Genomic DNA, 14,716 nt, shown 5'->3' with positions numbered 1-14,716 from the left:
AAAACTTTGATTCCATCAGCTCCCTCTGTGTGTGTTTGTAATTTCATTAGGTGACTCTTGTAGTAAATTCAATTTTTTTTTAATTTCACTCAGATTTGTAATATAATCAAAGACCTTCATAAAGGTACTGAATTCTTTCCTTTTTATTTGCTTATATTCTTAGCAGCTGCAGCCCTTATTTGAGAAAGGGAAAGGATGAAGAAATTGCTTCAGCTTCTTTTGTTCTGCCATAGACATCTTATGGCCACGGGCAGCTCACTTAATCTATCTATTCACTGATATCTAGTCTCATACTGATAGTATTCTGATGATAGAGAAATACTTTTTCAAAAAAGTATTTAAACAGTGTAGATAAGAGATTTATATAAATTATCAAGATTTTTCATACAGCAGGGTATAAGACTATATAGTACTTTTCCACAGCTAGGCATTTTATGCTAGAGATCTTGGTTACTATGTGGTTTTTCAGTCTTGGCACATCACTAATTTTACCTACATTTGCAGTGCCCTAGCTACCCATTTTGTTGTCGGGTCCTTACATGTAGATAACGTTTTGTGATACCTTAAGAAAAAATATCACTGAGGAGAGTAGTGAATTGAACTTGGGTCTCCTAGCACTAAATTCTGATCCAGTCTTCCTCGACCTTAAGGGGCAGCCCATCTCATGCTTCCTCTGAGGTATCAGAAGGCCTTTGCTGACAGTAGGTTGAGCAGCCCCATATAGACATCCTGTGGAGTTCCCTGTTCCAACTCTGTTCTCTTCAGTGGCTAAAGTGTCAGTGTTCTCCTTGTCAACAATGGACATACTTCCCTTTGCATGAGAGATTCTGTCTTGCAGGCGCCTCCTCAAAAGAGTAAAATAAGAAAGAATGATAGAAGTTGCAGGTGTTAAGTCCGATTTGTTATATGTTGCATAGAAGTAAGAAACTGGGAACAAACACGAAGCCTGGATTTTCTGCAGTGCAGGATTGCATCTGGTATATCAAGATGGTGCAATATGCATCTAAAAGTATATCAGAATTTTACAGCAGTATCTATTGCTTGTTCTTCGGTTACTTTAATATTTTACAAATTATATCAAGGAACAAAAACATTTTTTTTAAACCCCTTTTTTAAGGAAAGAAGGAGAGAGAACCTTGTTAAAATTAATGTATGGGTTATGATACACATTTAACAAAGCCTGGGAATTCCAAAGTGTAGACAATCATTGTCTTGCCTTAACCAAGCGGTGTGAGTAAAGGATACAGTGTCAGCCTTAACTCTGAATTTTCCTAGCTTCTGTCACTTCATGTCACAACCTTAGCATTAGTAATATACTTTTTTTTTTTTGTTGAGGAACAATAGCTAAAATGTATTTTGACTAGTAAAATTAAGAAAGTGACATGTAAATCATAGAATTTCACTGTTCAATAGTAATGCGTGTCACCTTTTTTAATACAAGTGGAATTTTGAGTACTTGGTAACTACTATCTATAGCTACAGAAATATCACCACCCCCTGCCTTTTGGCAAGAATCTATATTTTAAGTTTTATATAAAGACTACACAATGACAGAAAAGGAAAAACTTTTAGCTGAGCATTATACTTTAGTATAGAGTAGGAACTAAATATAGTGGCTATGTCATCACAACAAGGTTGCTTTGTGGCAAAAATACAAAACATCCCCCCCCCCCAAAAAAAAAAAAAAAAAAAAAAACAAAAAAAAAACCAAAAAAAACCACACAAAACCACAAAGACCAAACAATGCAAAGAGATATAAATTATTACTGGCACAGTCCTTAGATAGATGGAGATGGTTATAGAAGCAGCTGGTTACAGGGGATCCTGTCTTGAGTGATAATAATTAAACCTGAGCAATGTAATTTTGACCACTGGGACCAGTTTTGCTAACTCTCATTAGTCTCATTTTAACTGAGGTTGGAGGAAACTATGAGAAACCTGAGATACCAGCCCTGTGAGAAGGTTATACACTTTAACCTTAACTGACCAAAGGACTACTTTTGGCACTTTTTCTTCGAGTACAGCAGCTATACTCAGGCCTGTTGGCAAGCCTTGTATACTTCCCCCTAAGGAGGTGTCCAATCCATTTGCAGAGAAAGGAAGGAGAGAGCAGAAGAAATCTGGTAGCTCAGGGTGGCTGATTTGGTCTCTGGCCTTTCTGTCTTTTCTCTTTTGCCTTTGCTTGATTAAGTGTCAGAAGGTGGAAGAAGAACCCTGAGGGCTGAAAGTGCACCTTCCATGCAGTTCTGGGAGGGACTAATGTGACTGTGAGGAAAACTATAGTTCTGAGGGCTGGGGGAAGATGGGTAATTGGGACAGGGAGAAATCAGGCTGGTTTTGGGCAGGAAGATGTGCAGGCATTAGTGGCAAATACATAACAGGATTTATTTATTTTTTTTTTAACTCCAAAACTCAAATAGCTTTTAAGTGCAAGTCTGTTAGAGGCTTGTCCAGCGGTCAATTAAATTAGGATAATTGGACAATATCAGTTGTGCATTATTCTTACAGAAGCATAGCTGTTTGGCAAAAAGAAGAGTAGCCCATTGTAACCTAGGTTTTTGTTTTAACAGAGTTTTTTTAACTTTATGGGCTAGTTGAGCTATAATGTAGAACTGAGTCCAGTTCTGGAAGTCAGCTCTGTGCTGTCGTGATCCTATTAGCGCTCAGCAGAATTTGTAAGATAATATCTATATGTAAAGAACTGTTTTCCAGCTGGTTAATTCATGTAAGTCTATCAATTCCACTTACAGTCAGTGAGTAAACTGATGTAAGATTCAGGACGTGATCTGCCCCCTCTCAGGTTAGGGCTTTCCCCTGGCTATTGAAATATGATCCCCTTTGATGAATCACGATGTGTTTGCAAAACGGGGCAATTTAAATTTAAAGGGTTGTACTGCCAGCTAGCATGTTACCAGGTGATTTTGGGCCCTTCGGCTGGGATATTAGAGTCTAAAGTCCTCAAAAAAATGATGACTACTTGTACACAATTTGAACAGCACTCTAATGACTGAGATATCCTGTGAAAAGGATCACTGCCACCTCTAGCACCATCTGGTTTTTTAGTACCTTAAAATGAAAGGGGAGGAGGGTCTCAAGGCCCATCACAAAGTGCAGAGATTGTCCTGTAGCTACATTAAACATGTTCTGAACACGTAATTGAACTGGGCTGTTTGGAGATTTAACCAGAATGTTGCTTAGGGAGAATCTTTATTAGGCCTGCTGTAGAATAAAAGATCTGCCCTGATTCTCTGTGAGGAATAATGGATGATTTGCCAAGGTTGGGGGAATAATGCTGGCAATTCTTCAGCAGATTTTAGTTGTCCCGTTGTTAAATTGCAGAGATTTTGGTTCCTTTGTGGATTTGGACCATAGTACTTGTTTGTGACATGGCTCTGTTTTGTTTGTTGGGGTTTTTTTTGTTGTTGGTGGTGGTTGATTTGGGTCACTAAGGGTCAAATTCACAAAAGTATTTACATGCTTACTTCTCATTTATTTTATATAATAAACTTTGTAGGTCTGGTCTTGAAAGCAAGAATCATGATATATCATGGTACTGGTGCTGAAGTCAGTGGGGTCTTACTTTGTCTGTGGAGTAGAATAAGGTCACACACAATGTAGATAGTCTGTCCTGTATGTGAGACCAAGAATCACCATGGTTACTTATCCAGTACTCTTCATGCTCTCTCTTATGCTTGCATGCACACTCTCTCTGTTTTTTGCATTATACTGAAGATTCTAAATCTCCAGTGTAAAATAATTTTCTTTGTGAAATAGCGGTAAGAGCATTTTGAATGTTTATATCTTTGCAGCAGTGATGTATCCATTAGTATCAGGAAGCAGTGGCTGACACAATGTGCTGGAACTGCTGCTGGTCACTCAGAGCATGCTTCTTGACCTGTACGCCCTGCTTGTAAAATGAGCCCTGCTTGCTTTATTAATGTGAAACAGTTATTGCTTGCAGCGCCATTTCCCTCATTATGGAACTGTACGTTTCCTACAACAGTGGCAGCCTGCTATCTAGGTGTTAACTTTTGCATGACCGCAGGTAGGAGTTCCTATTTAGTACTCGAGGAGAGACTCGGGATTTAAGTCATACAGATTCATCCTCTAGTGGTTCCATTTATAAGCTAGACTTCCTGGTGTCTCTCACTTAGCAATACAGTGCTTTTAGTGACTGCTTAATGTTGAAGCATTAGCAGTGTAATCCAACTTCATAAATATGTGTGTATATACATATAACATCTTAAGAATAAACAATAAATAATCAAACTTTTTTTTTTTCAAGTGGAATAATTATTAATGTTCAAGTATAACTTCCTGTTTCTTGTCATATCACAGTGACAGCGAGGGTTGGGCAAAAAGCCGTGTGAATTTTTCTGTAGGTTGCTCAGCAGTTAAGTTACTTCTACAAAACCTAGTCTACTAGTATTTTAGATTCCAATTTCTGTTTAGACACCAAAGCACTCATGTGAATCTATGGAAAAATTAGGCACCAAATTAAGAGTAAAGATTTGAAATGCTTTTGCATGCATGGAAGACCTCTGATAGCATAGGAAATAAATGATGATTTTTCTAGTAGCATGTTAGCTTAGTTTGTGGCACTGAGTGTGTGGCTATTCTTAACACGTGGATTGTAGGTGACCTTGCTTTTCTTGCCTGTGGCCTTAAGGGACAGAGTGATACAGTGGTGTATTTTGGGAATGTGCTTCACTGCATACGAACTGATATACTACTGCTACTATTCTGTTTTAGTCTACTTAGCTTTCTTACTTGCTGCAGTTAAACTGTTGATTTTATACTACTGCATTTATAATGTGTGCTCATCAGTTATTAAAAAAAAAGACAGGGAAGCTAGGAGATTGTAGGCAGCTAAAAGAGAAGTTAGGGGAAGGAAGGTTGTTCAAGTGAAAAATAGAAACTTCTTTTTTTTTTTTTTAAAGATGCTTTGGAGCAGATTTTCAGTAGTACTTATTAAGGAAAGAGGATAGTCCATATGGAGAAGAATGTAGGATTTTTAATAAGTAATGTTTGAAAACAACCAATAGGAATATGGGCACGTAAAGAATAATTAGAGATCGTCTTTAAACAGCAAAGAGTAAAAATTTTTGCTCTGTTCATATCATTCTGTGTTATGCCTTTTCCTAGGATTTTACACATTAAGATTGCCATGTATTGCTTAGTATTGTTAATACGCAGAATCCTGGCAAAAGGTTGACATTGTAATGGTTCTAAAGGACCCATTTCAATGTAAATCCGAAGAGTCTATCAATGTGCAGGGGATTTATGTGGGTGAGTCCCATTAATGGTAATGGGGCTTATGTGCGTAAATCTCTTCTGCATTGATGGGAAAATAGACTCCTTAGTATGCAAAGTCTCATTTGAAATCAAAAAGCATTTGCATAAGATCCATACATAGCATGGAACTCTGTGTGTTAAAAACAGTATAAAAAGAAGATAATACACCTTAACTACTTTAGTGGATAAATACTAGTGTAAAAAGAATATTCTTTATATTATGTATTTTACTTTTCAAAATTGCAGCAATATTGACACAATTGTCCCCAATTATTAGAAATCAAAATAGTTGGGTTTTTGCTCATGTGGATGGTTGCTTTTTACATGAATGTAGTTGAGCAAAATAATTCTGTATAGTTGCAGAAATTTTGTACTGTGTTCATGTCCTTTCTGCATGAAATATTTCATTTTAAATGACATAAAGAGTATAAGCAAGAACCAAGAGATTTTTGCAGTCTCATTTCTGCTGCAATTCTCAAAGCCAATTGATCTAATACTCTCAAACAAGATTATTTGTGTCATCTTTTATTTGAAATGCCAAAGAGTACTTAAAAAGTCATTGCATGCCACTGATCCTCAGAACTCCAACCTTTGATACAAAAAGATTTAGCTTTGTATTAAAAAGTGTCCATTGCATGTGTATGTACAAACTGAATTGCATCACAGCAGCCAAAGTTAAACTGTCCTATTATGGCCAAAGTCTGAAAATACAGAAAATATGAGCTTTCCAGCAGGTGTCACTGTTGGCAAATGCAAAATAAAAACTCTACATTTTTCACAGCTTATGTAGAGTTAAAAATATTTTGTAGGAGGTGATGTACTTCAGTGTTTTGTTTTCTATTTTTTAAAATCTCTTCCTTGTGATATTGAGAGGTTGATTCTGTTAAACTCTTTAGTATATATTGCTTATCATAAGGAGGTTCAAATGGACATGAATACGTTACAACAAAATGATAATATTGCTTGGAAAGTGTCCTAAATATTAATGGCCTACTTTGTTCTTTGCTATCTGCCTTCCATATTTGCAGTGTTTTACAAACTAAGTATGAGCATGAACAATTTAATTATTTTGCAATTTCTATATTTTTTAAGTGGGTGAAGGAAAAAGACTAAGTTGATTTTGCTGATGCAGGCAAGAAGTGGCCTGCAAAATCATGGGGCTTTTTAATTTTGTTTTAATTGGAGGAGGAACCTGGATGGTAGGTAACTATTTAAAATTTTTTATGTTTTGACTGTGTGTGACTATGACAGGTTTTATCTCCCTGGAGGAGGAAAAGCTATATTATCCAATGATAGCAGTGACACTAGGTAATAACCCTGATATAATTACATCACATTCAATACAGTCACATTGGGAATGAATTTGTATTCATATGTGTTTTTGAAGGAAAACTTTCCTGGTCCCGTTTTTGTGAACAGGCGACCTAAGTGAAGGATCTACAGCTGTTACATGGAAGGAGAAAACAGCATGCTTGATTGCAGCACCTGACTGCACAGGTAAATTGCATCAGAGGCTGAGGTATCCGCTGAGTATTGTTCATCCAGTAGCAATCAGCACACCTCAGCTGGCAAGAATATAGTTTAAAAGCAAGCAGCCTTCACAAGTAAACTATTGAAAATGAGGGAAAATGCACCCTGAAGCTTTTCATGTAAATTCATCAGGTGTTCTGAGAAGGGGGGAATGGCAGAAGGAGCTATGTTTTGCTACAGGTTGAGTTACAAGCCTTAGGAAATGAAGTGAGGGGACTGCTCATGCTGCCTCCTCTCAGCATGGATGCCTTGGAGGAAAGCTCTGCCTCTGCTGGTGTGCGATATGAAAGCCTTGCTTTCCTGATAGCTACTCCCTACTCCTCCAATAGCGTCATTTGGGTAACGTACTTGATGCTTTTGCTTTTTTTTTTTTTTTAGTTGTTGCAGAAATAAGGTTCCTATAATAGCAGTTTGTATGTAGCCCAAATGTCTGTCTTGGTACTTGTAAGCTTGTAAACTCAGTAGTGATGCACAATAACATGATTAAATATTGTTATGGGTATATAAAGTCAGAAAAAAAAATTGGGATGTTTCAAAACCTGATATCCTTGTAACTTGTTAACAGAAAAACAAAAAAAAATGGAACAGTTTTATTAAAATGGGCAGAGTGTGGAATAACCTTGTCTTCTGAAGTCATGAACAATTGTATACATTATAGTTGCTATATTTGTAGCTAAGTATATGCTGAGTGAACACAACTTTAGCACTCTGTTCCTACTGTGCTAAATTTGCAAGCTCATTTGTTTCCTATAAAGTGATTTTGACAATTAGATGGTTTTTGATATCTTAATCTAAAAGAAATTTATCACATAAAAGCTTTACTTTCGATGGAAGTGCACTTAGAGGAACCAGAAAGTGGCAGCTGAAAAGGCCCGGTTTCCTGGATTCTACAATGAGCAGTATTAACTTATTCAATTTTATTGAGTTTTATGACTCAGTAAATTTGTACTTGCACATGTTACAATGAGACGAGTTTTCTTAGCCATTGCAGGATCTAGTCCTAGACAAATATGGATACATATTTGGATACATGTTATGTTTATATGGGAAAGAAGAATACCTCTTTTTTTTCCTTTTTTTTCCTTTTGCTGTATGTGTTGTGTTTTTTGCCTACTTCCTAATGATTTTTTATCAGTTTTATTTACCTCCATTAGAAATTTAGGGAGCTTGTTAAAATCAGGAGCTTAGCCTTCTCTGTCTTGAATATTTTATTCTTTACATTATTAATGTCAATTTTGCAATCAATATCTGCTGCTGAGGGGAGGAGGGAAAGGCAGGGAGAGCAGTGCTATTCTGCTCTTCAGATTTGGCAAGGGATGTTTTTGAATAATGACTTCAGCAATTAAGTCTTTAGAGAGCTTTCCATTGTGCTTTGTGCAATTTATTTTGCCTTAAGAACACAAATGCTGTTGTGTTCAGAAAGGTTCTGGGTTTAGGTACAGAACATAAAAAGAGATACATAGAAGTAGTGATTTGCTGCTGGTTTCAGTGTATTATGGAAATCTGAATAATTCTAACTAGGAAAAATGTCATCTTTTGAAAGCAGAGTCAGCCCTGAATCTCTTCTGGAAACGTGATAATGGGCCTGAGAAATCTAGACTTTGTGATGTTTTAAAAGTGGACACAGTGTGCAAAATTGTATGAATCTTGGTTAATCAGTGTGAAAACTAAAAAAGTGATGGTGAAGGGGAAAAAGGGGATCACTAAATGTGATGACTGTCACTTTTGTAGCGCAGGTTTTAACTGATGTTCCCTGCAGTTAGCAGTAGAATTGCGTCTTCACAGGAAGTTGCTGAGGTCAAACAGGAGTAAGGAATGAGACAAATTGTATATGGTGGGCTAAGAAATTGATATGTGAGATTAAAGTATGACTGTATAAAATTAACTTCTGCCTAAATATACTGCAGGATGCATAAATTTTTCAAATACAAAACAGTACATAATAATACCCTGATGCAATGGTAACAAATAAATGCATTTTTCCTGTGGGTGGAAATAATAATCCCACAATTATCCAGCAATACAAAGCAATCTGTAGGATAAAGAAATGCTAGTAGAGTTCTTTATTTTACTTAAGAGAAATCAATTAGACTTTTTACTTCTACCACCTTTCACTTACTATGGAATAAAGTGAAAAATGAATAGGCCTTTCATGCTTAGCTACAAATGAAACTGCTTTTTGTTTTTTAATTTGGAAGATTTCTCAGTATTGTCAGTCCTCTGTATATTTCATCAATATGTAGATCATGTATATGGGCTTTTATCAGATATGCTATAATACTGCCAGGAAGGGCATTGTGTGTAACACTTGATAGTTCAGTCGTATCAGTCCATATTTTATATCCAGTTAGCTCCAATATATGTACATGGAGTACAACTCAAATGAAGAATGGTGTCAATTGTACTTGCTTACTTCCCAGATCCTTTTCTAGCACTAGTCCTATGAAAATCTGATGTAAACATTTTAAAGAATGGGTTGCTGACTGGGTGCTGCATATATGGTTGCAGAGAATATCTACTCTAAGTAGTTCTTACGAAGGAAATGAGAGTTGTTCTGATGAAAAATTCCTAAGTTATACGCAAGTGTAATCTTGTTTATTCCATAAACAGTCTAGTATTACATTGAATTGTCCAGTCTTTGTGTGTGTCTGTTTTAGCAGACCATGTGGCTCTGTTTTGAAAACTCTGGTTGCAAAATGACTCTCCTTTTAATTTTTGATTCTCAAAAATATGGGTAGTACTTTAATCATCTTTCTTACCCTTATCATCAGAATCCTGTGTGGTCTCATGTACTGCTTTCCCTTTTGTACATGTTGAGTAGCCATTGTGAGAATCCCCTTCATATTCAGCTTTTTGGTGAATAATTTACTTTCCATTGATTTGTGAATTTTTGGAAAGGTTACGTATCTTAAACTTCTTGCCTAATACAGTGCTCAATATTATCACTTAATGTGGTAACTTGTTACACAATATTGGGGGGGCAAATCCTAGGTTCATGGTAAAAATATGTCAACTGGAGGATAAATTGTATTTCAGAGGGTTTTTTTCAGCTGCATGCTTCGTACTTGTTTTTCTTTAACGTTTGTATCTTAGTTCTACTTCAGACTACTTATATGCTTTAATCAAATATGGTGGAAGTAGGCATGCTTGGCAAGGTATTTTAAACCAATTCTTTATGTCCTGGTACAGGAAGTCCTCTTTCTGCTATTTTTTAAGGTGCATTTATAAAAGTGTTGCCTAATACTACCTTTTTCCTTTTCTCTGATAAAACATGTGCACTGAATGTACATGATAATAATTCAGTATTAAATTCAAGGGGTTTTGCAGGTTGAAATTGGGACTTTAGTCACTTTGATATTCTGAAATGAAAATGGTTAGCTTTTGTGCTGCTTCACTGCAGAAAAACATGTTACAATCTAAGTATGCTTCACTAGAGAAAGCATCATTTGATGACACTTCAGGAATTCCATGCCCATTCATATGTCTGAGCCATAAAATTTTACTGATGAAGCAGGAATTTCTACTTCCTAAATTTTTCCTCTATTCAGAGTCATATCTGGGACTAGAAAAGAAAAGAGCAACCACGGCCCCTGCCAGTTACAGTAACTTTTTCATTTACAGAGTTGCTTTTTTAAAATAGCTCTGACCACAACTAGCAAAGGTAAATAGTGTTGCTAGGGTCATGTTTGAGGGGTTTACAAGGCACAGGGGCTAAATAGAATCATAGAATAGTTAGGGTTGGAAAGGACCTTAAGATCATCTAGTTCCAACCCCCCTGCTGTGGGCAGGGACACCTCACACTAAACCACGATACCCAAGGCTTCGTCCAACCTGGTCTTGAACACTCCCAGGGATGGAACATTCACAATCTCCCTGGGCAACCCATTCCAGTGCCTCACCACTCTAACAGTAAATGTCGTGGTTTAAACCCAGTCAGGTAACTTGTTCAAAAGAGTGCAACTCCTACGGGTTGAGACAAGAACAGTCCAGCAACCAGTGTACAACACAAATCACCACCGCTACTACCAACAACAACAATGATAAGGGAAAATAACAAGGGAAGAGAATACGATACCACCGGCCAAGAAACGAGTCCCACCCGGAAGCCTGTGTCCTTCCGGGTAACTCCCAGTTACCTCCCACCCCAGCCATGACGTGCTGTGGTATGGAATACCTCTTTGGCTAGCCTGGGTCAGGCATCCTGTCTCTGCTTCCTCACAGCTTCCCCTCCTCCCTGGCAGAGCATGAGCCTCGCAGAGTCCTTGGTCAGGGTAAACATCACTTAGCAACAACCGAAAACATCAACTTCACCAACACTGTTCTCAGGCTGGAAGTCAAAACACTGCACTGCACCAGCTACCACGAAGGAGAAACATGACTGCTACTGCTGAACGCAGGACATTATCCACCCCTTATTCTATACCATTCACCTCATGCTCAGATCCCACATTTTCAATACACCATCGCTCTCCCACATATATACATCCATATACATACAGACCAAGAGGAAAAGATCATTTTCTTAGTGCATGGACCAATCCCTATAATGCTGCCGAGTCCATTCGGTCAGGTTCCATCTCTTGTAACAATCTTTCAGGGCAGGAAAGGCTGTGTGCAGTATTGGATCATTGCCTGCTGCTGCTGGTCATTCCTTTACTGTGGAACTCATCTGGTTCTATCAAAGTTCATTCTCTGTTGGGATGATGGCTGGAGGGAAGTCAGGGCCAGTCGCTGGTGACCTGGAGACATCTAGTTGATGGGCTATAAAAGTATTACACAGCAGGCAACAGCATACAGTTGAGTTCACTGGCTGTTTTCCCCTAAAATCAAATCCCCTTGAGGTATACATCGGACTTCCCCATCTTCCTGCATTACCCACCAAATATATCCAGGTCCCTGAGGAAAAGCAATTCCACGAGTGGGTTTGCCTTTACCTGAAGCAGGAATAACCCAGACTGTCTTCCCCAGCAAATTCTTCATATGCACCACAGGAACTTTATCCCCCTCTACAATATGTAAAAGTTCTGACTGGGCTGGGCCGGCCCTGTTGGCAGATCCTCTGGTGTTGACCAACAAGGTGGCCTTTGGTAAGTGTGTATCCCAGTGCTTGAAAGTTCCCCCACCCATTGCTCTCAGTGTAGTTTTTAACAGCCCATTGTACCGTTCGATTTTCCCAGAGGCTGGTGCATGGTAGGGGATGTGATATACCCACTCAATGCCATGCTCTTTGGCCCAAATATCTATAAGGTTATTCCGGAAATGAGTCCCATTGTCTGACTCAATTCTCTCTGGGGTGCCGTGTCGCCACAAAATCTGTTTCTCAAGGCCCAGGATGGTGTTCCGGGCAGTGGCATGGGGCACAGCGTATGTTTCCAGCCACCCGGTGGTTGCTTCCACCATGGTAAGCACATGGCGCTTGCCTTGGCGGGTTGGTGGCAGTGTGATATAGTCAATCTGCCAGGCCTCCCCATATTTATACTTCAACCATCGTCCTCCATACCAAAGAGGCTTTAACCGCTTGGCTTGTTTAATTGCAGCACATGTTTCACACTCATGAATAACCTGGGCAATAGTGTCCATTGTTAAGTCCACCCCTCGGTCACGGGCCCATCTATATGTTGCATCTCTGCCCTGATGGCCTGAAGTGTCATGGGCCCACCGGGCCAAAAATAATTCACCTTTATGTTGCCAATCTAAGTCCATCTGAGCCACTTCAATCTTAGCCGCTTTATCCACTTGTTGGTTGTTCTGGTGTTCCTCAGTGGCCCGACTCTTGGGTACATGGGCATCTACATGACGTACCTTCACCACCAGGTTCTGCACCCTGGCAGCAGTATCTTTCCACAGTGCAGCAGCCCAGATGGGTTTACCTCTGCGTTGCCAGTTGCTCTGCTTCCATTGCTTCAACCACCCCCACAGGGCATTTGCCACCATCCATGAGTCAGTATAGAGATAAAGTACTGGCCACTTTTCTCATTCAGCAATGTCCAGGGCCAGCTGGATGGCTTTCACCTCGGCAAACTGACTTGATTCACCCTCTCCTTCAGCAGTTTCTGCAACTTGTCATCCAGGACTTCATACAGCTGCCTTCCATCTCCGATGCTTTCCCACAGTACGGCAAGAGCCATCAGTAAACAAGGCATACTGCTTTTCACTTTCTGACAGTTTATTATATGGTGGGGCCTCTTCAGCACGCACCACCTCCTCCTCTGGTGACATTCCGAAATCTTTGCCCTCTGGCCAGTCCATGATGACTTCTAGAATGCCTGGACGACTGGGATTTCCTATTCGAGTTCGTTGTGTAATTAGTGCAGCCCATTTACTCCATGTAGCATCAGTTGCATGATGTGTAGAGGAGACCCTGCCTTTGAACATCCAGCCCAGCACGGGCAACCGGGGTGCCAGGAGGAGCTGTGCTTCAGTGCCAATCACTTCCGAAGCAGCTCGAACCCCTTCGTAGGCTGCCAGTATCTCTTTCTCAGTGAGGGTATAGCTGGCCTCAGATCCTTTGTATCCCCGACTCCAAAAGCCGAGGGGTCGACCTCAAGTCTCCCCTGGAGCTTTCTGCCAGAGGCTCCAGGTAGGACCGTTCTCCCCAGCTGCAGTGTACAGCACATTTTTTACATCTGGCCCGGTCCGGACTGGTCCAAGGGCTACTGCATGAACTATCTCGCGTTTAATTTGCTCAAAGGTTTGTTGCTGCTCAGGGCCCCATTTAAAATCATTCTTCTTCCGGGTCACATGATAGAGAGGGCTTACAATCGAACTGTAATTTGGGATGTGCATTCTCCAGAACCCCACTGCACCCAAGAAAGCTTGCGTTTCTTTCTTATTAGTTGGTGGAGACATTGCTGTTATCTTGTTGATCACATCTGTGGGGATCTGTCTACGTCCATCTTGCCATTTTATTCCCAAAAATTGAATCTCCTGTGCAGGTCCCTTGACCTTACTCCGTTTTATGGCAAAACCGTCTTTCAGCAGGATTTGGATTATTTTCCTCCCTTTCTCAGACTTCTTCCGCTGTATCGCCCCACACAATAATGTCATCAATGTATTGCAGGTGTTCTGGAGCTTGCCCCTGTTCCAGTGCAGTCTGGATCAGTCCATGGCAGATGGTAGGGCTGTGTTTCCACCCCTCGGGCAGTCGATTCCAAGTGAACTGGACACCCCTCCAAGTAAAAGCAAACTGTGGCCTGCACTCTGCTGCCAAAGGAATGGAGAAAAATGCATTGGCAATACCAATCGTGGCATACCACTTGGCTGCCTTTGACTTCAGTTCATACTGAAGTTCTAGCATGTCCGGTATGGCAGCACTCAATGGTGGTGTGACTTCATTCAGGCCACGATAGTCTACTGTTAGTCTCCATTCTCCGTTAGACTTTTGCACTGGCCGTATGGGGCTATTAAAGGGTGAGCGGGTCCTGCTGATCACCCCCTGACTCTCCAGTCTACGGATCAGCTGATGGATGGGAATCAGGGAGTCTCGGTTGGTGTGATATTGCCGCCGGTGCACTGTTGTGGTCGCAATTGGCACTTGTTGTTCTTCAACTTTCAGCAACCCCACAGCAGAGGGATCTTCTGAGAGACCAGGCAAGGTGGACAGCTGCTCAATTTCCTCAGTCTCCAAAGCAGCAATACCAAAAGCCCACCGGTACCCTTTTGGGTCTTTGAAGTACCCTCTCTTGAGGTAGTCTATGCCGAGGATGCATGGAGCCTCTGGACCAGTCACAATAGGATGCTTTTGCCATTCCCTCCCAGTCAGGCTGATTTCAGCCTCCAGCACAGTCAACTCTTGGGATCCTCCTGTTACTCCAGAAATATAGATGGGTTCCACCCCTTGACAGCTTGATGGCATCAGGGTACACTGTGCACCGGTATCTACTAGAGCCTT

Source organism: Pezoporus wallicus, unplaced genomic scaffold (assembly GCF_028554395.1).
Source record: "Pezoporus wallicus isolate ANWC-B61680 ecotype Strahan unplaced genomic scaffold, APGP_CSIRO_Pwel_v1 contig_6897, whole genome shotgun sequence".
NCBI lineage: Eukaryota > Metazoa > Chordata > Aves > Psittaciformes > Psittacidae > Pezoporus > Pezoporus wallicus.
Note: the sequence above shows the minus strand (reverse complement) of the source record.